The 27,657-nt window shown below is 45.9% G+C and overlaps 1 long non-coding RNA gene across 3 annotated transcripts; it reads right to left on the reverse strand.

Annotated features, from left to right (window-relative positions):
* Positions 1 to 1,635: 1,635 nt before the first annotated feature.
* On the reverse strand, positions 1,636 to 27,657 carry LOC148184864 (uncharacterized). 3 transcript variants are annotated; one of them, XR_015772047.1, is made up of 4 exons: positions 27,480 to 27,657; positions 12,042 to 12,313; positions 6,336 to 6,647; positions 1,636 to 3,655 (listed from the first exon to the last, which is right to left on the reverse strand). It is a non-coding gene; the product is annotated as an uncharacterized LOC148184864 (long non-coding RNA). The 3 variants fall into 3 exon arrangements; XR_015772048.1 differs by having other exon boundaries at positions 1,636 to 6,487; XR_015772046.1 differs by having other exon boundaries at positions 1,636 to 6,647.

Below are 27,657 nucleotides of genomic sequence, written 5' to 3' on the forward strand. Positions count from 1 at the left end.
CTATTTGTTGTAGAAAAGCTGCTGCTTCTGCAAGCTGCTGTTGCTGGGCTGCTGTGGGGGCTGTGGCGCCCCTGCAATGGGGGACGCCTGGCGGTCCCAGCTCGGCGGGCTCTGCGCAGCGTTGGCTTGGCTGTGGCGCGGCCGCTCCTGCTGTCTGCAGCTCTGGGACTGCTGCTGGCGCTGCTGCTGGCTGGCACCGGGGGCCGGCGGTGGGTCCCAGCTCTGGGAGCTGCTCACCACCAGGGGGTACATGGCACGGGCCGGTCTGAGGTGTGGCTGATGCAGCTGCTGTTGGCCCCGCTGTGGCAGCTCTCTGCCCTTGCAGCTGCCATGCCTGCAGCGCTACTGCCTCTGCTCCCAAGACTGCCTGCAGTGCTGGGGCTTGCGTACGGAAGAAAGGAACCACGCCTGCTTGTGACAATTTCCGGGGGTGGTAAGGGGCTAGGCAATCCTGCTGTTGTCAGTGGGCAGTGCTGAGGCGGTGCAGGGGTTGGAGGGTGCATTGAGCACGTCTCTGCTGAGGGCAGAGCAGGAGGAGGCGGGACGGGTGGGGCGAAGGATTCCGAGGTCAGCGTCACTTCTGAAGTAGCTCTGACTGGCATCTGGGGCTCAAAGGGGACCCAGGGCAGGCGGGACATGGGGGCTGCCACGCATGTCACAGGAATCTGGTCTGGGGACGCGGGGAGGATCACGCACAGTTCTTGGGGCGGGCAGGGCCACCCGTTTCCACATGCGCTCCGCCTCCCAAGGGCTGGAGATGGGCATGGCCAGGGCCGTGCAGGCCGCTTCAGCCCCCTGTGCCATCCGTGACTCGTGCAGAGCTGAAAAGCGTTAAACATGTGTGTACAGTTTCTGAGACCTCAGGACCACCTTTTGGTGGTTTATTCGCTGCGGGCATGATATGAACTTGCTGTCTATGTTTTGGAATCACCCCCAAGTGTGTCCATGGCTGTGGCACTGGGTTTTCCTGAGGCTGGGCTGTCCCAGCCGTTGAAGGGGGGTTTTTAGAGGTTTGTGGCGAATCTGCCACCTCTAAAAGTTCCACGGCTGGATAGGAAGACCCCACTTCCTCTCTGAGTGGGCTGCCATTTTCCACAGTCCCACTCTTGGCTCCCATGATTGGTGATGGCAGTGGAGCCCCCACTGCTGGTTTTACGAGGGATAAAATGTCTTTTTGGGATTTTACCTCCGAGATTTGATCCTTTGAAAGGACTTCCAATGCTTGCAGTGCTGTATTCAGGGACTGAGGTATCCCTGTTTCTGCGGAAGGAGGGAAGGTGGACCCCACCACCTCCAACTTTGCTGGGAGGGTGTCTCACCCTGTTCCTGTCTCTAAGGTGTCCCTTGCCTCTGTTTTGGAGTTCCACTTAGTGTAAACTACTTCATAAATCACTATAGAAGGTGTCAGGAGTTTGGCTGCTGCCGAGTTCTTAAGAGTGGCTTTTTCATAAATTCTGGTATTTACATTGTCCCACAGGCTCAAAGTAAAAATTGTCTGTGGATCCATGTCTGGGAATTCTGCCTGTATCCAGGATAAAAGGCTTTAAAGCTCATCCATAGATACATGGATTGGATGCTCTCTTATTGCTTCTATATTGAGAAACCGCTCAGGCTATTCACGAGTGTTCACAGAAGTAAAAGTGAACGCTGTTTATTTCTATCTTTAGCACACCTTTTATAGGGTTTTACAGGGTCCGCGGGCTAAGCAAGTTACTATTGGCTAATACACACAGGTTTACATTTTTTCTCTCATACACAAGGATATTGTTTTGCTTTATTTTCTCTCTTGCAGGAAAGTTTCAAGGACTTTAGCCTTTAATATCACAACTTATACCAAAGGCTGGTTTGTGCAGACAGGCCTTTACTAATATATCATGCCCACCTTCTGTTAAAAAATCATCTACAATTCCCCCTATCTCTTTTTGCACAAGCCAGGGTTTGGATGCGACTTGTTCTACACTTCTACGAAGACAAAATAACTTAAAACTTAAAAACATCATCCCAATTAACACTAAAAATAAAATCCGTCCCCCTTCTAGCACAAGAGACCTCAACCATCCAGTGATGCCCCAGCTGGCGAACCAACTTCCAATGGGGTCACTATCTTCTTTCAGGGCATGTAACCCATCCTGTAGCTGTTGCAGTTGCTTATGGATGGAAACTGAATGATCACTAAGATTCAAGCAGCACATGCCTTCAAACTCTTCACAACCATGTTCTTGTGCTAAGAGCAAGAAGTCAATTGCAGCTCGATTTTGCAATACTACATGACGTACACTACTCACATCAGCTAAAAGTTCACTTAACATTGTTGATGTTAAGTTCAATTCTTTCCTAGTCCAGCAAGCAAGCCTTTTTAGAATTGACAAGCCTTTAGCAGCATCTACCCTGGGAATAAAGAAGGAGGCTGCCCATATTATACCACGATTCCAAAAGTCTGGCTCTCTAACATCATCACATTGTAATTCATTCAGGCTTCGCTATGACCGTTTGATGTTTTTTATTTTATCATCTACATTGAGCAATTGATGTAAGCTTGGATGGAACAAAGTAAGTTTTCCAAGATAACAGGGTCCTCCATGTGGACTAGCAGGAATTCCATTCCATGCTCTATCTCCACAGATTAGGAATATTGAACTAGGTAATTGCTTTGATAATCGTCCTGTAAGATTGCACCATGAATAAAAAGCTTTACTTTCAGTGTTAGTAATGAGATCAACTATAGGGTTAACTGTAACCCAGTGTTGCATTACTTTGCTGGAGCTGTTTTTTGTCAGGGGTTCAAACGTTATCCATCCACCTGAGGTATTGGTGGAACCTAACAAATCCAATTCTTCTGGGGGCTCTATGGGAACATTAAGAACTTCGATAATTTTTGCTTGCCAGCAGGCTTCAAGTTGTCTTGATGTGAGGCCAATAGTGCAATTGCACTCTTGCAACATTGCTGATTGATTCAGTCGAGTCTCATTACTAACTAAACCTTTAAATGCTTGAGGATCCCATTCAGGGACTCCTATGAGACAGGTGCGAAAAGGATCTCCAGGTGTGGCTAGGCTCAAACACATTGATTTTTGGCCTGTCAAGTGTGCCAGGGTGACCCATATGTTCTGTCGCTTTTGGATGTTAGTTAGCAGACAGTTGACTGGAACTATACACAGCACAATTACCGTAAGCAGTTTGTTCCATGCAAATGACACCAATGCTTGCAGAATCACAGTTAAGGCTTTAACGTTAAATGAACTTTCAAATATGCTTACACTGCCTCTTGAAGGGGGAATACTTATACTTTATACTAATATAACAATTAGCACACAGGCTAAACTTTATCTTAAAGTATTATTTAACCACCTTTAACACACGTGCTCTGGTTTATATGCAGTCTAAGCGTGAAAGCAATTTGCTGAAAGGGTAAACACACAACTACAATTTACTTTATATACGGTTAGATGGAGTCTCTACACTCTTTTAGATCTTCTACAGAATTTCTCTCACAGACTACGATTTAACACGATTCAGTCTTGAAACATCTGCTGCTCTCGTGATGTCATCTGGCGGCCGATCAGCGACTGACTGAGGGCATCAGTGTTCTGATTGTTCTTCAAATTCTTCGTGGCTGGTTTGGTCCATCGGCTAGGCACCCATAGTGGTCCAGCGTCTGTGGAAACACAATTGTAACCACACCCATTAAATAGCAGTGGATTTGGTCCCTCCCAGATACCTGTCTTTGGGTCCTTATAGTATAATTTGATTTCTGGGGTAGCTTGCATCTTTACTTGACTATTATGAATTACTACCGGGGGTTGCTCTAAATCTCCAACTAAACTTAGAAAATTTAGAGTGAGTAACACTTGCTGCAATTGAATGACAGGGTCTGACTGTTCAGGTGCTTTCTGTTTACTTAATTACTCTTTTAAGGTCTTACGGGCTTTTTCTACAATGGCTTGTCCAGTTGACACATGAGGAATTCCAGTTACATGTTTGACTCCCCATTTTTGTAAGAACCGAGAAACCCATGTTCTTACATATGCAGGCCCATTGTCTGTTTTCAGTTCTTTTGGAGCTCCCATTACAGCAAAGCAAGCTACTAAATGTCAAATTACACGTATGCTTTTCTCTCCTATTTGTGCAGTGGCTCAAGTCATTTTTGAAAAGGTATCTACTGGGATGTGTACATATTTGAGGCAGCCAAATTCAGGCACATGTGTTACATCCATCTGCCAGATCTCACAAGCTTGAAGGCCTCTAGGGTTAACACCTAAGCCTTCTACTTCCACCACTGCTTGTAACCTAATGAGTCTGTTGAGGAGGTAAATAGGTGTTCTATAACCCCAGCTGCCATCATTTGCCCAAGTGGCGGGCCCATAATACTTAATGATTCTTTCAGCAGGCCACTCTTCTTCTCCCCATTTTTGACTGCCTCTGGCCATTGGTAATTCTCGTTTTAATTCCCTTTTATGTCTATTCAATGTCTCAAAGAGGGGAGCTCTTAGCAATTTGCTTTCTGTTCTAGGTAAGGTGAAGAAAAAGGGCCTGATTATTCCCAGGGTGCAGGACCCCTTCCATTTCCTGGGGAGCTCGCTGTATGCTTTCTTCCTACATATCCAGTAGATACCGTCGGGGGCTTCCCAACCTATGTTCGTTTTTGCAGGATCATCCCAATATTCTTTTAGGCCTTCTAGTGCATGGAAGGGATTGGCCCCAGAGTTTTTGTACCAGCATAATTTAATTAATTCAGCCCATTCGCAATGATTTCCCCGGGTGCGAGTCCAATAGCCCGCGGGTGGTTCAGGTTGCCAGGTCTTTGATTTAGTGTCAGAATTCACTGTGAGTGTGTTTATACACGGGGTATAACCCACCAAATCAGTGAACTCTTTCCCCTCTCTACTAATACAGACAGTGACAATTATTCTCTGGTCTGTTACCCATCCCTCAGGTCTTTGTGTTGTTTTTGACATTTTTGATCCTTCCCATTTTAGGAGTTGTTCTGGGGTGAGTCCTTCTCCCTTCTAAGGCCACCTTTCGGCTGATTTTAAACCGCCACAGATCTAACAGTTAGGCAAACCTAATTCCATTGCTATTTCTTGCATTAGGTCAATAAAGATATTTTGGTTGGGGATTGGTAAACCCCAATCACTGTATTGTTTTTATAACTGTTCATAGTGTTCACTAAGAGACTTTAGTCTCTCTTGTTCTAACCTCTTTTTCCTGATTTCTACTTCTCGCCTTTTTAACTCTTGGGTCAGTTGTTTTATTTTACTTTCAGGATCCATCCCTTCCTCATCTTTTGAAAAGCAGAATATTTGGTTGAATTGTAAACAAATTCGGTCATCATCACTTAATAAATCAAGGATTATTGGTTCATTGCTAAAGGATGCTTTTTCTTCATGTTTTAGGTTTTTGCCTTCTCAGTACAATTTTCTCCCCATAGTACACGTTTTTAATTTTGCTTTATCATAACACAAAGGGTTGACCTTATAGTATGCCAGAAAAGTAGATTGTCTTTTTCCTCCCATCCATACAGTTTTATTACATTGGCCACAGGTTGGGATCGGAGGAAGCATTCCAGCTTCTCTCTTATATATGAAGTGGGAAGCTTTGGTCTTTCCTCCTGTAGGAGTCTTTGACTGCCCATCCTTAAGACCTGCCCCTGAGTGGTAACACCAGACCTCCCCCTTCAATTCACAGAGACCATACCGAGTACCGTTAGACAAGCAGAACCCTTTTTGTTGTCCCGGAGGACAGTCAGTTATTTGTCGGGTATCTGTGGCAGTCAGGCACTGCTCACACTTCCCCAGGGGACACTCCCCCAGAGGTACCTCGGGAATTATTCCCTTGGTCAAGCACACTGCTAGACTCAGGACAATCAGGATTCCCCACCGGCGTATCCCTCTGCCTTGCCCTTCGCCCGTACAGAAATATACGGTGGGGATTACCATCTTCTCGGCAGCAAGGATATTCTTCAGGGGCCCTTGTAGTCCTAATGGCGTACCTTCTCTTGAAAGTAGCCCACTGAGACAATTTAATTGTATCTGTCCTACACGGTACCTTGACTGTCTTTCGGCACTCGATCGTTAGTGCTTCTGCTTTGGCGTCTAATTTTCCCTTTATCCCCTTTTGGTAAATTAGGTACCACTCAGGAGAGTCAAGTTCCAAAAACCTCGCCCGGGTGGCAAGTATTAAGAGACGGCTAGTCTCCTCCTGTTCCTTAGTCAGACAACCGGTACACAATCCCTTGGGCCTGTACCCTCCCCAACAGTGGGTTATCCAAATTTGTTTACAATAAGCACACTTAAAATGTATAAAAGGAAAACAATCATAATCTGCGTTGATGCAACTTATCTGGTCGTCACTGGTCATTTGTGGTGACGCTGAAGCTTAATTTTTAGCTCTCCCGGAGGGGTGGTGATTTTCCACTCAGAGGTGTTGCAATCCTCGACCTTTTTCACTCGAGATGAATGTGTCCAGCCCCTTTCTGCAGTCCGGACAGCTGTGTCAGGGGTGAGGAGAACAAGGAATGGTCCTTCCCAGTGTGGGGTGAGGGGAAGCTCTTTCCAAGCTTTGATGAGGACTTTATCCCCAGGCTGTATCTGGTGTATCGTGAATCCCAGAGTGGCGCTTTGGGGAATAAGCCCTTGCTTTCAAAGGTCCTGTAAATTTTTGTTTATAGCAATGAGATATGGTTTGCACATCTTCCACTTGGGGGTGTCCCACCAGCATTCCATGTTTGTATGGCATCCCATACAACATTTCAAAAGGGGACAGACACGTCTCAGAGTGGGGCATTGTTCTTATATTTAGCAGAGCAAGGGGGAGACATTTAATCCACGACATTTTTGTTTCTAGCATGAGTTTAGACAATTGGGATTTAAGTGTTTGGTTCATCCTTTCCACCTGTCCTGAACTCTGAGGATGCCAAGGGGTGTGGTATTGCCATCTAATACCCAGAGCTTCTGAAATTTGTTTAATAATTTTTGAAGTGAAATGAGTTCCTTGATCTGAATCAATACAATCCACTATCCCATACCTAGGAATGATTTCTTCTAATAAGATTTTAGACACCGTTTGGGCTGTGGCCCTTGCCCTGGGAAAGGCTTCCACCCAGTGTGTTAGTTTATCAACTACTACCAATAAAAATTTAAATCTACCGATTTTTGGTAATTCAGTGAAATCCACTTGGACCCTTTCAAATGGTCTGTATGAGAAAGGGCGACCTCCCCAAGCAGTTTGTTTAGACCTGGATTGATTCACCTTTTGGCAAACCACACACCCCTGTACCTCCTGTTTAGCAAGTTCAAAGATCCCCTTGCACCCAAAAAACTTCAGGAACTGTTTGGCCAGTGCCCGAGTTCCCCAATGGGTCTGCTTGTGTAACCTTTGCAATATCTTCCTTGCCGTTCCCCTCGGAATTAATTCCCTCCCATCAGGTAACCACCATTTTCCCTGTTTTCAGGACTCCCCCTATCTTCTTGAATTCCCCAATCTCCCTTTCAGAAGGGAGCACGACGATTCCAGGCGATTCCTCCGGGGTTACCTCGGGAATGCTTACGGTGAGCAGAGCTGCTCGTTTTGCCTCTATCAGCTAAGTTGTTACCTCAGGTTTGAAACTGCAACCCCGTCTGGTGTCCCTTTACATGGACAACTGATATTTCTTCCGGTTCTCGGACAGCCTCTAGAATCTGTCGGATTATTTCCCCATGGATTAGGCCTTTTCCCTTAGTATTTATCAATCCTCTTTCTTCTCAAATCTTCCCAAAAGTGTGTACCACCCCGAAGGCATACCGTGAGTCTGTGTAGATGGTCTCCTTCCTTCCTTTCAACCTCCGGAGGGCTCTCAGGAGAGCATAGAGCTCGCAAGCTTGTGCGGACCAGCTTGCTTTCAAGGGACCCGATTCTACAACTTCCCCGGATGCACCATTTATTATCGCATATCCTGACTTTCTCTTTCCCTCAATAACTTTTGAAGATCCATCTATAAACCACTTCTCTCCCCCTTCTAACTCCTGATCCTCTAAGTCCGGTCTTATTCTGGTCTGCAGCTCCACGGTCTCAGTACAATCGTGTAACAATTTTTCTGAAGGTTCACCGAACAGGAACTGAGCAGGATTTTGTGCAGAAGTAGTTTTTAATTCTAAACCAGGTGAGCTGATTAAGATGGCTTCATATTTCAGGAGCCTGGAATCAGTCAGCCACTTCTCTGCTTTTTGCTGCAATATGTTTCTCATATTGTGGGGAGTGTAAACTACCAGGGGAGCTCCAAAAGTTATTTTCTTAGCCTCTCCCACCAACAGAGCCACTGCTACAATTGCTTGTAAACACGTAGGCCAACCCCGACTAACAGGATCTAAGATTTTTGAAAGAAACCCTATAGGCTTCCTTTTGCCTGCCCATTCCTGAGTCAGGACTCCCTGTGCTGTTTGTCCACTCACATCTACAAACAACTGAAATTCTTTATTTGTATCTGGTAGAGTTAGTACCGGGGCAGTCATAAGAATATTTTTCAATTTCTGGAAATTAGACTCATCCTGTTCAGTTCACTTCAGCCTGTCAGTGTTCAGTCTTTCATACAAAAACTTCACTTTTTCACTGAAACCCTCAATCCACTGTCTGCAATATCCCAAGAGCCCTAAAACTTGTCTAATTTGTCTTTTTGTTCTCGGTGCAGGCAACGCAAGGATGCCTGCCACCCTCTCAGGGTCCAATTTCTTTTTCCCTTGAGATATCCGATACCCTAGGTATTTTATTTCAGGCTCTGTGAATTGCAGCTTGGATTTTGAGACTTTCAACCCTTTCCTTCCTAAAAAGTTCAACAAGGCAATCGTGCTTTTCCTCACACTTTCCTCAGTCGGTCTAGCTATTAACAAGTCATCTACATACTGCAAAAGCTTTGTCCCGTCCTCAAGAATAAATTGGGTTAGCAACTGTTCTAAAGCTTGCCCAAAAAGGTTCGGAGACTCCACAAACCCCTGGGGGAGGACCGTCCACCTTAGCTGTTGCTTACGGTTTGTATCTGGGTCCTCCCACTGAAATGCAAAATAATTTCTACTCCTTTCATCCAGAGGGCAAGTCCAAAAAGCATCTTTCAAATCAATCACACTGTACCACACATCTTCAGGTGAGAGTCTATTTAGTAAAGTATAGGGGTTGGCCACCACCGGGAACCTAGTCTGGGTCCTAGCATTTACCGCTCTTAGGTCCTGGACCAATCGGAAACCGCCATCCGCCTTTCTTACAGCTAGGATGGGGGTGTTATGTTGAGACATGCAAGGTTCTAAAGTACCCCCTTTTAGGAGGTCATCAATTACTTGTTTCAACCCCCTTTTCCCCTCCATCGGGATGGGATATTGTTTAACCCTTATAGGGTCCTCAGGGTTCCCGATTTCTATTTTGATAGGTTTGATATCTAGCTTTCTTACCTCTCCTTTTGAATGCCATACTTCAGGGTTTATCTCCTCCTCATCCTTAGGAGTCAGCTTAAATATTTTTACTACCAATTCAGAATTTTTAATCATGATATTAATTCCTAAAGCGACAATCATGTCCCTCCCCAACAAATTGTAATCAGCTTCTTCCACTAATAACAAATTCCCTAAGCAAATTTTATTTTCAGATTCTATTTCTACATCCTTTATTACGGGCACTTCAAAGGGGTCCCCTTTTGCACCGATTACAAAAACTTTTTCTCTGCTAGCCATACATCCGTACGGCAATTTCTGCAGGGTACTTCTCTCCGCCCCAGTATCCACAAGAAAACTTACCTCCTGTCGTTGGGGGCCCACTTTTAATTTTATCAAGGGCTCTTTGGATGTTCTGGTCCCCAAATTGAAGAGCCCCTGACACCCCTAATCCTCCTGAAAAATTTTCTCATCTTTTATTCTTTTTCTACAATTTCGCTGAATATGTCCTACCTGTTTACAGTAGTAGCATTCAGGGGGTTCTCTCCGTGGGGTCGGGGCTGCCCGGTGAGAACCTCGGGGTTTTCTGGGCAGTGTTTTAAACTTACCTTGTGCCTGCTCCTGTTTCTGGACCTCCTTTACTGCAGCTACTAAAACTTTAGCCTGTAATTTCTGCTTCTCATCCTCCCTCCTCATGTATACTTTTTGAGCTTCCTTTAGGAGCTCCTGGAGGCTTTTATCTTGCCACCCCTCGATCTTTTCTAATTTTCTCCTAATGTCCTCCCAAGATTTAGCAACAAATTGTGTTTTTAACAGAACCTCCCCCACAGGAGAGTTCGGGTCAGTTCCAGAGTAGATTTGTAAACTTCGCCGTAATCTCTTGATCCATTCAGTGGGTGATTCCTCTTTCCCTTGACACTCTCCGAAAACTTTGCTAATATTCTGGCCCCTAGGGACTGCTTCTCTTATACCTTGGATAATTATGCTCCTTAAATCCATCATGTTCCGTCTGCCTTCCTCCGTCTGTGCATTCCAGCTCGGGCTTACGCTAGGCCATTTCTGGTTACCTGGCGTCCCCTGTGGATTGCGTCTGTCCCAGTCCCTGATACCGGCTTGTTTAATCATTTCTCTTTCCTCCTGATTAAACAATGATCTTAGGATTGCCATAAGATCGTCAAAGGTATAAATACTACTCCCTAAAAATTCATCTAACCTCTCAGTCACACCAAAAGGATCATCCAACAACCACCCCATCTCTTTCTTAAATGCCCTTACGTCTCCGGTGTTAAGGGGTACATTCACAAATCTGATCACTCCCGGGGCCGTCGGTACTTCCCTGAGAGGGAACAACCGGTGCCCTTCTTCACTCTCTCCCCACTCATCACCCATCATTCTCGCTCTCAAACGGGTTCTACTTGCGGGAGGGGAGCTGGTGATTGTGAGTTGTTTCCCCGTTATCAATTGTGGGAACTCCGCAGCCACCCGGTTGACAGGAGGGATCCCCTCCGTTATATGGGAGGGTCCCGGTTGTGGCGGCCGGACGGGCAAGGACGGATAGAGTGATCCCCAGCCTTGCGCAGGAGAAACCTCCGAAGAGGCTACTGTGGCTATGGTGTTCGCAGGCGGGGACAGGGGAAGGGCTGCCAGCATAGCTACCGGCGCCGAGTCTCCCACTCGGGATGTATGCATCTCAGCGGGTTGGTCCCGGGAGCCCAAAGGTGCTGAAGGCACCACTTGATCTATAGAGGAAGGCCCAGCCGGTCCCTGATATGGGGGTGGTAAGTGGTCGAGGGGTTCCCAGGATTCAGCTCTCGACTCACGTTTTTCTTTTTGTTTCATCGGGAATAGCCTTACTCTGGCATTTAACCAGAGTTTAGCATATTCCTTCTCCTCGGGATCCGAGGGGACTTTGTTCTCCACGTAGGAGAATAATTTATTACACGTCCATTTTTCGAATGTGCCTAACACTGGCCAAGTGAGGTGACTTCTCAATTCTTGTCCTCCCCAAACCTCCATACAGTAATGTATCAATTTTGCCTTGGATTTTCCCTTTCTCTGGAGACAATCTTCCCAGTGTTTTAACATCCAACCCAGGGGGCTTTCCAGCGGGATGTCTAGTGATCCCTCCCCCTGATCGGGGGGGCTTTTCTCTGTGGTCTTTTTTTTAAGCTTACTCTTTTTCTGCCCCATATTTCGCAAATATATATAAGATTTCTTACCAGTCTTCGACTCCTCTGTGAGTCTGTTTCTGTTTCTGCGTTGTGACTTTTTCGCGCTTACCCAAGGAATCAAACTTTGCTGATACTCACCCTTCAGCGAGCTGAGCTGAGGTCTCTTGTAATCGGCACTTTTGATCCTCTTCCAGACCTATACCTTGATCCGTTAACTAAAAGGGTTTACCAGTTCCCGAGCTCGACAGGACGTATCCTTCCCCTTTTAGTCCCTTGTGATCAGTCCCCCGAGACGCCCTTTCGTCTCAGGTTTTTACAAGCGTGTTGAGAAAAAGCTTTCACTTTGGATCGCTTCCTTCGCGGCCGGCCAATTCCCTCGCGGGAGGATGGAAATGCGGCCTTGAAGTCCACACTCGCCTCGTGATCAGATCATGTCTCACACACTCGCCCAATCACCCACTCTACCAGCAGTACTTACAGCTATTTTCCTGCGTGGATGTCCTTGTGCACAACAAACGTTTTACGAGTGAAACAAGCCGCGGCTTCCCGAAGGCTCCGTGCCTTCCCAAGCTCTCTGCTCCGGATCCGTTTCCCTTTTATTGTGGTTTATCTCAGCCTAAATTTAGTTCGGATGTTGGAACGAGCTACGGGGGTTCTCAACTCACCAGGCCGCCAAAATCAGCGGGGGTACCCGTCCTGGGCAGTGAGATTCCCCTGCAGTTTTCTCCGATCCGAGTCACGGCAGCAAATCTGTTATAAACGCAATAGCAAAATAGGGTTAATATAAAAAGCGATTTATTATAAAACAATTTCAATCATAAGCAACGAGAGAAAAACCACAATAAAATAAATCAGCGCAGCGCCGGGTGGATAGGGGTCTGCACCCAGAGGTACAGATTTTCCCAAATCCACGAAGGAGGGGTTGCAGTCCGGGGTTTTTATAAGGATTTTTGTATCCTGAGGCAAAACCCAGGATGGGCACAGTCCAACAAAGAGTCTAGATGTGTGGGTGAATAGATTTCCCGGATCCTTCGAGCTGAGTCAGTAATCAACTGGGCAGAGTCCTTTCACATGCGAATGGCTCTGAGTGTCTTCTGATTGCATCTCCCCTGGTGGAGTGTCCAGGTTGGGTGCGGAGCCAATGGATATCTCGGCCGGGCTACTCTCATTGTCTGGTTTGATTGCCTGTGTCCTGCTCTTTATTTCGTGCTGATAAGCGTCGCCATAGATCGTTACCGCCCAACTCGGGAAGGAATCTCTGGATCATGCTACATTTTGTATCTTTACAGTATTATAAATATAACATATATTTCTTTATTCTCTTTCACGAATTTTTATCCAATGCCATATTTATCACACCCCCAGCAGGGTCCCACCACTGGCACAAAACCCAAGGGCCGGCACTGGCTGCCCCACACGGAGCGGCACAGGCACCCCACCCATGGGGACAGGGTCCGAGAGAAGATCAATCAAACCCCTGCCCTCTGGGACTGCCCCCACCTGCGTATGCATGGCAGCCAGCACGGAGCTCAGTCCAGCCCTTTCAACCTCTGGGGAATATGTCACAGCCTTACCACAATGGGGGCATGGAATCATCACTGACTCCGCCTCCAGGAGTGGCGCGGGCCCACTCTTTAGCGGCTCCCCACCTCCCAGCGCTGGAAAAGCACACAGGGAAGGCGACTCTGCCTCGCTCTTCTGCCTCCTGGGTGCCGGGCGAGGTGGGGCCACTCCCACCAGCTCCGTGGGACTCTTGAGAGCCCGCTGGCCCCCACCCTGCTGTTGGTCAGGGGCGGGCAGACTGCTGGGGGCCCAAGCCACCCCGGGGGAGCCAAGCTCCTGGTCCAAGATACAGCCTTCCCCAAGCGCAGCGGCACGGGGGGAGAGAGAGAACTCTACCCCACTCCCAAAGCCAGAATTCATCCTGTCCCCTTCATCCTATTCAGAGAAGCCTCCCACTGAGTTGTCAGAAGAGGACACACAGCCCAGAGCTTGGTTACATTTCCTCCAGGTCACTAGGAGTTCAGTTATTTTCACATTACATCCTGCAGACACAGCCTGAATTAGGGAATCTCCTAAGGAATCCCAAGCTTGCTTCGAAAAAGCTTTCTCAACCATAGGAAAAAAACCTTCATGCCGGCCATAATAATACAATTGCTGAAAAGCATCCTCTGAGACATCACTCTGCTTCCTATCCAGTAAAGATCTCCAAAATTCCAGTTTCAATGCATCCGTTGGTGAGGACTTAAGGGAGGCCATTTCAAAGAAAGAGACAACTCGCCAGAACTGCACTGCAACTTTACCTGCAGTGCACATCAAAAGTCATCAGATGTCACTGAAGGACATAAAATGATTCAGACAAACACTTTTCAGTGTTAGAACAGGAAAGAATTCTCTTTTTTCTCTTTATTCTCTGACTCCAGTATTTATATTCTCGACAATGACCAGGGATTGGATAATTAAGTTACCACCTTCCCAAGCACACTGTCATGTGAAACATCCATCAAAAGATGTTTCTTAGAAGGAATGTGATAAACAACCTATGTTTATAGAACTTTCATGGGAAAGTAACTAAAACTACAAAAACATTATCAGAGGCTTTAGTTTTCACTGTGGCATTTTGGAAACTGAGTTTCCCACTTTTAGTTCCCTCTGGTGTCTTACCTGACCTCTGGGTCAATCTGAGCCTCAGCTCCTCTGTCCATGGTCTGTCCAGCAGCTCAAGGGTGTCTGGCTCTGGCTGCTCTGCTCTCACCAGCTCACACAGATGGCCTGTTTGTTCCCCAGGGATTCTTCCAGCTTTTAGCTGCCTTCTCCAGAGGGCTCTCTGTCCTGAGTTCCTCACACATTGGGTGCCAGAGTGTTGGGGTGACAATGGGTTCTTGTCCCCAGGACCAAGATTGATGAGAGAGAACCTATTTTCGTGTACAGGCTTAGGATGTTTATTCTTCCTTATCTATATTACATATTTACAGACTACAAGGACTTATGCACACAAGGCTAACAAAGTGCAAAATGGAGGGACAAGGAATCTCTTCAAGGTCTTTTAAGTGTCAACCCATCCAATAATCAAATGCCAAGTAACTTATTTTCATTAATAACCCAACAACCTGACACCTGTGTTCTGCAATGTGGATTCTTTCATCTAGTCACCTAATATTACCCAAAAACCCTAGAAGAAGAAGAAGGAGAAGAAGGAGAAAGGGACAATGCCCTAAATCCTCCATTGTTGTCTCTTATTCACTAATAGAGCTTAAACCCTAAACTTTAACTTTCTCACCCAGTGACTTAATATAATTCTATCTAACACATACTGACATTCCCAGTTTCTCTACTTAGTTCTAGAAGCTTTCTCCATGGTTTTCAGTTAAACTCAGTGCTCTTTTGAGAGTCAGAGCCTGTCAGCACAGATAAGGGATTATTTTCTGTGCCTCTGACTCCAACAGTTTTACTGTCCCCCTCTTAACAATAGCGAAGCAAGGAAAGATACCACTGGACTGTGTTGCCTCAAGGGATGAAAAACAGCCTGACCATTTGTCAGTGGTATATGGCACAAGCATTATCACAGGTTAGGAAACATTTTCCACAAGTTTATTGTTATCACTATATGGATGATATCTTAGTTGTTGCACCGACTGTAGAACAGCTCGATGTGGTAATGCCGGTAATGCAAGAGATTTAATGAGCTTTAATGGTTTGTGCGTTGCTCCTGAGAAAGTACAGCAACAAGATCCCTGGAAGTATTTGGGAATGAAAATCTTATACAAACTGTTGAACCTCAAAAGGTGACCATTCAGCATTCTGTACAAACATTGAATGACTTGCAAAAATTGATGGGCACAATTAATTTGATCAGACCACTGTTGGGATTATCAAATGTTGTTGACACCATTTATTGATTTATTAAAAGGTGATCCCTCCTTGTTATCTTCCAGGAGCTTGTCACCAGAGGCAATTGCTGCATTTGAAGCCAGGAGAATTAGAAATAAAAGGGAAGAAACCTTGGAGAATGGTTACTACCATACCTCTCAGTGTATATATATCTTACTATCTCAGGACCATCCTGTGGGCCTCATAGCCCAGTGGCATGACAGCTGGCAAGATCCTTTGCATTTCTTAGAATGCGTATTTCTCTCATATCAGCACAGACAGTTACCACTCACTTAGAATTGGTAGCTCATGTAATTTGTAAAGCCAGACAACAGTGTGTCCAGTTACCAGGGTGAAAGCCAACCATTATGACTGTGCCCTTGACCTCTGAGTATTGGGACTGGTGCATGGCAAATAGCTTTGTTTACAAATGGCCATGGTAGACTTTCCAGGAAAAATATTATTCTAACACCCTGCACATAAATTTTTGTAGCTATATCTTGAATTGCAAATTGTGGAATCTTTACTGTATTCATTGACTACAGGGTGCACGGTTTTTACTGATGGATCAGAGAGGAGAGAAAAAGTAGTTGCCACGTGGATGGACGGAGGTCAGTGGCATGGTGTGATAGGCCACTGAGACAGATCCCCTCAGTTGGCAGAATTACAAGCAGTCACAATGGCTTTCGAGGCCTGGTCTTATGAGAATTTAAGTGTTGTCTCTGATTCCCAATATGTCTGTAATATAGTTCGTCAATTAGATCACACTGTGTCAAAGGAGGTAAATAACAAGGAGTAGTTTCATTTGTTAAAAATATTGTGGCATACTTTATGTCAGTGAACTGCACCATTTTATATTCTTCATGTTTGTAGTCATACTAACTTGCCTGCATTCATTGTGGAAGGAAATGCCCATGCAGATAAGCTGTCTGCCCCAGTACCAGATACTTTACAACAGGCATTTCAGTTACATCAGTTTTTCCATCAAGGGGCATGTGCTTTACAACATCAATTCCATCTTACACCTGCAGGAGCACGTGATATTGTTACCTCATGCTCTGATCGTCAGCAACATGTCACTGTGACTTAGGATGAGACAAGCCCTAGAGGGCTACCAGCTCTTCAGCTATGGCAATCTGATGTTGCTCATGTTTCAGATTTTGGTCACCTTAAATATGTACATGTTTCTGTGGACACTTATTCTAAGGCCTGCTGGGTTCTGTACATGCAGGAGAGAAGGCAAAAAATGTGATCTCACATTTGTGTGGTGCTTTTGCAGCCTTAGGTATATCACATGTTGTCAAGACTGATAATGGACCTGGTTATGTAGCTCAGCATACCCATCAATTCTTGCAATTTTGGGGTTTTTGGCATGTCACTGGTATTTCACAGTCTTCGACTGGTCAGGCTATTATGAACATTTTTGTAATAAATAGAGACCCTTTTGTTCGCCTAAACATGTAAGATACCATGCTTTGCAAAACTATGCTTTGTGTAATAGAGATGAGGTTGAAGGCTGCTGCTGACATCTGTATAATTATGAGAACAGCCTTGCAAGCTCTCTTGAATTCCAGAAAGTTAAGCCACTCAGGTAAGCCTTAAAAGGAGAACAGTGAGGAAAGGTCAAAAGAGGAAGACTCCTGATCTTCATCCTACGACCACCAGAAGGCAAAAAGCAACCACCAGTGACCGGAGGCACATGCGCAGAGACACCCGAGAAAGGACACGTAACCCGGAAGTTGGACCACTTAAAAGGGAAGACATGGAAATCGGACGTGCGGCAGCCGAAGGAGTAGAGACTCCCCTGCCGCCCAGTGCTGATTTTTGCTTATTGCTTGCTTGCTGTAATTAATAAAATTTTTACCATATCACTCTCTTGAGTGCGTTCATAACAATTTGGTGCCGTGACTCGGATGCAATCTGTAGGACAGATTCTCGGCACTACCGGGGGGGCGCCCCGCTATTATTTAGCGGCCCGGGGGGGGCCGGTTTCTGCCTCGGTTGCACCGACGAACCTAAAATTAAAGCAATAAGCAAAAGGGAGACCGGTCGACCCCTTAAAATCTGTGCACAGAGTCCGGACGAAGACGCGGGACGTGGGACGCGTGAGTATAACGGGGAACTGTTCGGTCGGGGTCGGGATCCCGGAGTGCGGTGACGTGGTGTGTGTGTGAGAGGGGAACTGGCAGCCAAATTCCCCAAGTGAGAGCGGACCCTTAATTAGTGCGTCTCCCATTAGCCCGCGAGGGCGTGGGCCACGAACAAGGGGAAGCGAAAGAGACTGTGTGACTTGGAAGGCACTCCGGAAGAATGGGGCAGGGGAAAAGCAAGCCCCCTGTATCTATTAAACTCCCACCGGTACCTAGAGATAGTCCATTAGGTCATATGTTAGAAAATTGGCAGTATTTCCCGGGAACAGAAAATAAAGATAAGGCGAAAATGATTCATTATTGTGTAGAAGTATGAGGAGGAAAGGAAATTTCAAAGAAGGTATTTTGGCCTATATTTAGATCAACCAAAGATTGGGTTAGACAAAAGTTAAATTCCTGGGTAAACAAAAAGATCCCCTTTAGTTCAGAGGAAAGTGCTTATGCAGAGATCTGGGTAGTAAATCCCAAGGTTTTTATATTTAAGCTGACAGAGAATTCGGAGGAGGGGAAGGGAAAGAAAAAGAAACCTCGGAAAGAAAATACTTTGATAATTCCCCCTCCATTTGTACCACCACCTCCTCCACGGGTCCCTCCCCCTCCGAACCCCGAGGAGGAGGATTTAGACGTGCCAGATGTGGGACTGTGGAAAAAAAGGACACTTTAAGAAAGAATGTAGGGTAAGAATCCAGGATAAAAAGATGTTTAAAGAAGATTAGGGGGGGTCAGGGGCTCTTTATTATGGGGACCCGAGAATATCAGAAAGAGCCCTTGATAAAGTTAAAAGTGGGTCCCCAGCACCAAGAAATAACATTCTTGGTAGATACTGGAGCTGAGAGATCAACAATTCAGTTTTTACCTAAAGGATGTAGTATATCCAAAGAAACTACTATGGTAGTAGGGGCAAAGGGGGAACCCTTTGAAGTGAGGGTTATTGAAAATGTGATGATAGAATCAGAGTCAAAAATTGAGTTGAGGAATTTTTTTGTTAATACCAGAAGCATTAAGAATAAAGTAGGAACAACACACCCCTTAGCACCCTCAAAGTTCAGGGAAAGTGGAAAGGTGGAAAAGATGAATGGAGAAATAAAGAAGCAACATACTAAGCTAGTAATGGAAACAAAACTATCATGGGTCAAGTGTATTCCATTGGCCCTTCTGAATATTCGAACCCAGCCAAGGGCAGATTTGGGAATTTCCCCTTTTGAGATGCTATACGGTATGCCCTATAATATAGAAGAAGTTCAAACACATCCAAATGTGAGTGATCAATACATCAATGAGTATTTGATAAAATTAATGAAGTTTAAAAAAGCATTGTGAGAAAAAGGGATGCTAGCTCAAAAACCACCATTAGATTTTATATTGCACCAGGTACAACCCGGAGTGTGGGTGCTGATAAGAAGTTGGAAAGAAAATCCCCTAACACCGAAGTGGGAGGGGCCGTATCAAGTCTTACTAACAACTGACTCTGCAGTTCGAACAGCGGAAAAAAGGCTGGACACATGCAAGTCGAATAAAAGGACCTGTGAAACCACCAAAATCTAGTAACTGAGAAGTGGGTAGCCCGGCTGGGACTTGAGACTTAAGATATCCTGAACAAAATAACATCCCAAAACTATTAATTTGCTTAGAAACTTATGAATAATAAATTCCATAAAGGCTTTTATATAGAATATAAGATACCTCCATCTAGTAGTGAAAAAATATATAATAGAGGTGTTAAAATAGGCTGTACGTTATGCCAAAATTGTTACCCTTTTGTCTGTTTTAAATGTATAATATGTGAAGAACTCTGGTGGACCCACTGTCATAGAGGCTACCCACCAAGAGGCGTGTGTAACTCTTGCTACACTGCCCAGAGGGATCTCACTGATTAGGCTCTAGTAACTAGAATACAAGCAGGAGAATTTGAAAAGGGATCAGAGAAGTGGTGGGCCATCTACTCAAAAGGAGTCAATCCCTTGTATTATTGTTATCATCCAAACGAACCTACGCCTTTTGTAGCAAATATAGTAGCTGGGTTGTGCAGACGGTGGCTTCAGAAATTAGGGTGTTATACCCCTTTAATAATGCATAAAAGTTGGGAAAAATACATACAAAGAATTAATAAAAGAGGAAATAATTCCCCTCCTGAAGAGTACTCTTGCTGTCGAGAAGATGGTACACCCCGTGTCCCGAGGCAACCGGGTCGACGAGGGAGGCAGAGGAGTAAAAAAACCGTGGAGGGAAGCATTCCAATATACATGGGACCAAAGGATCATGGTTCTGGAAATGCCACAAGAGTGGGAATGAGACAACCCAGCGAAGTAATTTCTGGGGAATCCAAATTAACACCTCACAAAAGAAAAGCCTCTATTATAGTAGGGGAAGCCAATGCTCATTAAAGAAGTCAGTAACAGTTATAATCTTAATTAGCACATTTAATATTAGTACAAGGAAGACTCACGAGCCCTTCAATTGGTCCTTAATCCGATGGGAAGACCAGGTCGTTATCCAATCACAGATCACCTCTGAAGCCCCTAGCTTTCAAGTTACACTAGACTCTCTCATTGAGTGGAAGGGTACTAGTTATAAACCGCCTGGGTATAAGGTACTATATATGTGCCCATCTTCTAATCCAAGCAGAGGATATTGTAATTACCCTGGCGAATTTTATTGTAAATATTGGGGCTGTGAGACAATTTCCATGGGGTGGAAGGTACAGAACCCAGATAAGTATCTAAAGGTTGAAAGGGGTCCACACGGATGCATAAAGCCCGGGATAGGTCCCTCAGGGGCAGTAACATATGTTGAGACTTGCAAATTTCACTACATCAATATAACACAATCCCAAGACCCTAGGTGGTTATTAGGACGAACCTGGGGTCTCAGGGTGTGGGAACCTGGAAGGGATCGGGGAGTGCACATTCTTATAAAGAAAGAAGTAGTTCCCCATGATTCGGGATTTGTTGGACCGAATCCAGTGGTATGGGGAGCCGTAGACCCCAACGTAAGGAATCAAAATAACCATTCAGAAAAACTAGAAAATAGCACCCAAATAACAATCATGATAGGGACATCCCAAGAATATGGAAACAAGGCTCTTTGGAAAATTTTGCAAGCTACCTTTAAAGTGTTAAATGACACACACCCAAATTTAACTAGAGAATGTTGGTTATGCTATAACATTAACCCACCCTTTTATGAGGCCATAGGCTCCATAGCAGAACCAAAAAGAGCAAACGGCACTAATCCTGCCGCCTGCTCATGGAAATCAGGAAGAGAAGACACCCCAGGAATAACATTATCTCGAGTTACTGGAAAAGGAAAATGTGTGGGAAATGTGCCCCCAGATAAAATTCACTTATGTCAAACAAAACTACAGATTAATGACCCTAGTAAGCCAGCTCAGTGGCTAATTCCAGCACCTAATACTAAATGGGTTTGTAACATTTTAGGAATAACCCCATGTGTTTTTATAACAGCCTTTAATGAAACCTATGAATTTTGCATACAGGTTATAATAGTTCCCCAGATTATTTATCATTCTGAAGAATATATGTATACACAATACCAAAATTCAAAGTTGGTGAAACGAGAACCCCTCACGACACTAACAGTAGCCGTATTGCTAGGTATAGGAGGGGCTGGATTAGGAACAGGTGTAGCATCCTTAATGAATCAGCATCAGGGATTCAGAGAGCTTAGAATTTCAGTAGATGAAGATTTAAGAAGAATTGATAAATCTATAAAAGACCTCACAGACTCCCTAGACTCGTTGGCTGAAGTAGCCTTACAAAACAGAAGGAGATTAAATCTATTATTTTTACAGCAAGGAAGCCTGTGTGCAGCACTTAGAGAAGAATGTTGTGTATATGTAAATAAAAGTGGAGTAGTAAGAGAAACCATAGCTAAATTACGAGAAAGACTGGAAAAGAGAAAAAGAGAGCAAGAAATGCAACAAAGCTGGTACGAATCTTAGTTTAACTATTCTCCCTGGTTAACAACTCTAATATCTACTATAGCAGGACCGCTAATTTTACTAATCTTAGGACTTATGTTTGGACCTTGTATTTTTAACAAAATCATTAGCATTGTGAGAAGCAGGTTAGAAGCAGCTCACCTTATGCTAATACGAGCTAAATATGAAGCCTTAAATGGGGAAGAGACAGAAGATTATTTAGAGTTAAGTAAAAGAGAACTACAAAGATTTAACGAACAAAAGTAAGCAATAGAAAAAGGGGGGAATTGTAATAAATAGAGACCCTTTTGTTCGCCTAAACATGTAAGATACCATGCTTTGCAAAACTATGCTTTGTGTAATAGAGATGAGGTTGAAGGCTGCTGCTGACGTCTGTATAATTATGAGAACAGCCTTGCAAGCTCTCTTGAATTCCAGAAAGTTAAGCCACTCAGATAAGCCTTAAAAGGAGAACAGTGAGGAAAGGTCAAAAGAGGAAGACTCCTGATCTTCATCCTACGACCACCAGAAGGCAAAAAGCGACCACCAGTGACCGGAGGCACATGCGCAGAGACACCCGAGAAAGGACACGTAACCCGGAAGTCGGACCACTTAAAAGGGAAGACATGGAAATCGGACGTGCGGCAGCCGAAGGAGTAGAGACTCCCTTGCCGCCCAGCGCTGATTTTTGCTTATTGCTTGCTTGCTGTAATTAATAAAATTTTTACCATATCACTCTCTTGAGTGCGTTCATAACAATTTTGATTCTACACTTAAAGCTTTTCTTCAAAAACAAAAAGGGGGAATGATAAGGGGGAATAATAAGGGAAACCCACAGGCAAGAGTTTGGAAAGCTGTGTTTACATTGAATCATCTAACTGTTCCCCCCTCGTGCACAATACCTGTTATTCTAATGCACTTTTTGTCATTACAGTCACCAAGTGACAGGACCCATGGCCCTGCTCCAGTCTGAGTTCGTAATTTGCAAACACAAGCCTGGGAGGGCCCATGGGATCTTGTTACCTGGGGATGTGGATATGCCTGTATCTTGACAGATATTGGAGTTCCGTGGGTGCCTGCTTGTTGCATTTGACTTATGTTGGATAACGCTTCTTGGAGCAATGAACCTGTCTGTGGCTCACCTGACTCCTTGGAATAAGCAAAAACATGTAGGTGATGGGAACATACAGATTCTATCTTATCCTTGTATGTCACTTTATGAAGTTGTATAGTTATTGATGTTAAGTTGTATAGCTTTTGATAAAGCTATATAGCTTTTGATTTTGTTAATATCCTAATATATAGCCTTTAGCTTATTCTTGTATGTTGCTTTATAAAGTTGTACAGCCATTGCCAACTCAGATATAAAAGCTAAGGGAGAGAGAAAAGTGGGGGGCAGGTATTTGTGATTTTTCAATGTTTGTCTTCCAGAGCAATTAGTAATCGTGCTGAAACCCTGCTTCCCAGGAAGTGTCTGAACATCACTCACTGATGGGAAGTAGAGATTGACTTTTCTCTTTGCTTATGCACTCTTATTTCTTTCCCTTCACTGTAATAAAACTGCCATATCTCACCCACTGATTGTTTTCCATCTTACTCTGTCCCCTGTCCCACTGGGAAGGAGAGTGGTAGAGCAGCTTAGTGGGCCTGGCACACAGCCAGGTCTTTTTGGGTAATAATCAGAGGGCTGAATTAATTCAGGGAGTCTCCTAGAAACTTAGGAAATATTTAAGGATGTTGCCAGGTCATGTAGGAAAACTTAGAGTGGCAAAAGTCCTATTAGAACTTAATTTGCCTTAATTAATAAGAACTTAATTCCTGTGAAGGATAATAAAAATATTTTTATTAATACATTAATGGCAAAAGGAGGGGCAAGGACAACCTCCATCCTTAATTGGTTGCAGGGGGGAATAGAATGACTAAAGATGAGGAAAAGTCAGAGATGCTTAACACCTTCTTTGCCTCTATTTTCAACAGTAAAACAGGTTGTCCACAGCACAACTGTCTTCCTGGGCTGGTAGATGGGGTCAGGGAGCAGAATAGCCCCCCTGTTACCCAGGAGGAAGCAGTCAGAGACCTGCTGATCCACTTAGATGCTGACAAGTCTATGGGACCTGATGGCATTCATCCTAGGGTGATGAGGGATGGCAGATGAACTTTCCAAGCCACTGTCCATCATTTACCTTCAGTCCTGACTCACTGGGGAGGCCCCAGATGACTGAAAGCTGGCCAATGTGACACTCATCCACAAGAAGGGCTGGAAGGAGGATCTGGGAAATTACAGGCCAGTCAGCCCGACCTCAGTGCCCAGCAAGGTTATGGAACAGATCATCTGGAGCGCCATCACACAGCAGCTACAGGATGGGTGGGGGAATCAGACCCAGCCAGCATGGATTTAGGAGGGGCAGGTCCTGCCTGACTAACCTGGTCTCCTTTTATGACCAGGTGACCCACCTGGTGGATGAGGGGAAGGTTGTGGACTACATAGTCCACCTGGACTTCAGCAAAGCCTTTGACACCAGCTCCTGGGAAAGCTGGCAGCCCACAAGTTGGACAGGTGCATTTTTTGCTGCATTTAAGAACTGGCTGGATGGCCAGGCCCAGAGAGTGGTGGTGAACAGTGCTGCATCCATTTGATGGCCAGTCACCAGTGGTGTCCTGCAGGGATCAGTTGGGCCCTGTGCTCTGTATTATCTTTATTGATAATCTGGATGAGGGGATTGAGTCCACCATCACCAAATTTGCATATGACACCAAGCTGGGAGTGGGTGTTGATCTGCTGGAGGGTAGGAGGGCTCTGCAGAAGGACCTGCACAGGCTGAATAGATGGGCAGAATACAACAATACGAGGTTTAACCAGTCCAAGTGAAAAACTGAGTCCTGCACTTTGGCCACAACCACCGCATGAAGCACCACAGGCTGAGCACAGACTGACTGGACAGTGGCCAGGCAGAAAAGGACCTGGGGGTGCTGATCGACAGCCACCTAAACATGAGCCAGCAGTGTGCCCTGGTGGCCAAGGCAAATGACATCCTGGCCTGTATCAGGAGTAGTGTGGCCAGCAGGATCCGGGAGGTCATTCTTCCCCTGTACTCAGCACTGCTGATGCTGCACCTTGAGTGCTGTGTCCAGTTCTGGACCCTTAATTTAGGAAGTAAGGAAGGATGTTAAAATGCTGGAGTGTGTCCAGAGAATGGCATCAGAGCTGGGGAAGGGTCTGGAGCACAAGTCCTATGAAGAGTGGATGAGGGAGGTGGGGTTGTTTAGCCTGGAGAAGAGAAGACTCAAGGGAGACCTTACCACTCTCTACAGCTGCCTGAAAGGAGGGTGGAGTCAGGAGAGGTTTGTCCTTTTCTCCCAGGAAACCAGTGACAGGACAAGAGGACACAGATTTAAACTGTGCCAGAAGAAGTTTAGGCTGGACACTAGGAAGAGCTTCTTCCCATAAAGGGGTGATTGGGCATTGGAATACACTGCCAAGGGAGGTGTTGGAGTCACTGTCCTGGAAGGTGATTAAGAAATTAGTGGATGTGGCACTCAGTGCCATGGTGTGGTTGAAAAGGTAATGTTAGGTCATGGGTTGAACCTGGTGATGTTGGGGTTTTTCCCAGCCTAGATGATTCTGTGATTCTGAATCCAGTCACACCATCACTGAGTGCTGCCGTGACAGACATGCTGGAACTTCAGTATGAACTGGAGTCCAAGGCAGCAAAATGGGACCCCACTCTTGACAAATGTGTTTTTCTCTATTCTTGTAGCAGCAGAGTTCAGGCCACAGTTTGCTGTCACCTGGAGGGGCATGCAGTATACCTGGAATTGACTGCATCAGGGGTGGAAGCACAGTCCCACCATTTTCTATGGACTGATCCAGACTGCACTGAAAAGGCTGGGGTTCCAGAACACCTGCAGTTTATCAATGACCTCATTTTATGGGGCAACACAGCAGAAGACATTTTTGAAAAAGGGGAGAAAATAATTCAGATTCTCCTGAAAGCTGTTTTTGTCATTAAACAAAATAAGGTCAAGGGAGCTGCCAAGGAATTTGGTTCCTAGAAGTGAAGTAGCAAGATGGCTGTCAACAGATTCCAGCAAAGGTGATTAATAAGATAGCTGTCATGTCCTCACTGACCACAAAGTAAAAAACATGGGCTTTCCTATGCACTGTGGGTTTTTGGAGGATACACATCTGTATGCTGATACAACCAGATTGTAAACCCTCTCTACCTTGTGACACAGAGGAAAAACTGTTTCAAGTGGGGCCCTGACCAACAGCAAGCTTTTGAACAGATCAAACAAGAAATTACACACACACCAGCCTTTGGGCCAAGCAGGACAGGATGTGAATAACATGCTGTACTCCACAGCATGGAGCCTCTGGCAGAAAGTACCTGGAAAGACTAGAGGATGACCTCCTGGGTTTTGGAGTCACGTATACAGAGGATATGAGGCCAGCTGCACCCCAACTACAGGAGATATTCTTGCAGCCTATGAAGGGGTTTGAGCTGCTTCAGAAGTGATAGGCACTGAAGCACAGCTTCTTCTGGCACCCTGACCACCAATGTGAGATTGGGTGTTCAAAGGAAAGGTCCCTGCAATATGTCACACCACCAATGATACCTAGAGTACATGGATTGCCCTCATTACACAAGGAGCTTGAACAGGAAATGCACATTTCTCTGGGATCTTGGAAGTTATCACCAACTAGCCTGAAGGTGACAACAACCAGCTCACCTTTCCCAAAGGTGGATGCAAGTCAGATGTATTCATATATATTTGCCTATAAAGGGAGACAACTCATTCCAAAGTGTTCTCCTTTAAATTGTCTGAAACCAAGACACCAATGACTGGGAAAAGGCAAATACAACCCCCATTTTTAAAAACGGGAAAGCGGAAGAGAGAGGGAACTACCGACCAGTCAGTCTCGCTTCTGTGCCCGGCAAGATCATGGAGCAGATTCTCCTGGAAACTGTCCTAAGGCATATGGAAAACAAAGACTGGTAACAGCCACCATGGCTTTACTAGGGGAAAATGATACCTTGACTTTCTGTGCTGGGGCTACAACGTTGGTGGGTTGTTGCGGCAGAGCAACAGGCATCTGCCTAGATTTCTGCAAAGCGTTTGACGCTGTCCAGCATGACATCCTTGCCTGCGACCCTCCCACCGTGCCAGCCCCACCCAACCCGTTCGCATTTGTCCGCTCATTCTTGGGGTAGTGGGGTGGTGTTCCATGCACTGGGGTTGGCCCTGCCCCGCCGCCTGGCACAGCAATAACCCATCGCAGACGTGCCGTGCCCAGGTATCAGGAGCGGAGCGCAGCCTGTGAGCGCCGCTCCCTCCGCCGCGCCTCCCGTGCAGCGAGCGGCCGGGGCGGCTGCGGCCCGTCCCGGCCGGGGAAAGAGGCGGTGGCGGGGCAGGAGCATCTCTCCGGCGGCGGAGGGCCCGGGCCCCCCTCGCCCCGGCCGTCACCAGCGGCCCCTCCACCTCCTCTTGGCCCCCGGAGCCGCCGCGGTGCCGGGGCCGGGCCGGACACGCCGCTCGCTGCGCGGGACGGCCCTACTTCACACAGGAGCAAACGCAGGGCAAGCGTCCCCCGGCTTTCCCTTCCCCTGCCCGTCCCTACATCCCAGTACTTCGGCCGGGGGAGACGTCCAGACAGCCCCTTCTTGCTCTCCCTGGCCGCCGCGGAAGCCACCGGGGTGACTCGCCTTGCAGCCCGGCCGCCGCTGCACCCTGGGCAGTCACCCACGCACCCTGCCGGGCTCCCCCTCCCTCCCTTCCTCAGGATCCTTTCTCCAGAGAGTCGTTTCTGACTGGAACCTGCCGGCTGTAACAAGGGGGTTGCACACCGGGGTTACGATCCCAGTAAGAAAAGCACCTGGATTCTGTAAAGCATCATTTAAAAAAGACTTATAAAAGCTAGCAGTATAGAAAAGGAGGACAGTAGAGTTAAACTTACATGCCTTTAGATGCTGGGAACTCCGTGTTGTGCAGCACCGGAGAGTAGCAGCATGCCCTGCAGACCCCACCAGAAGGAAGGATTAGTCTGCTCTGGTCATTCAAGCTTTTATAGGATTTTCTTACAAGAAAACAACTCAATTCATTGTTTCTACGTTCAACAGAGAGGATGTTCACAT

Source organism: Pseudopodoces humilis, chromosome 2 (genome assembly GCF_049639895.1).
Source record: "Pseudopodoces humilis isolate 2021_Gansu_Grassland_sample_001 chromosome 2, ASM4963989v1, whole genome shotgun sequence".
Classification (NCBI taxonomy): Eukaryota; Metazoa; Chordata; class Aves; order Passeriformes; family Paridae; genus Pseudopodoces; species Pseudopodoces humilis.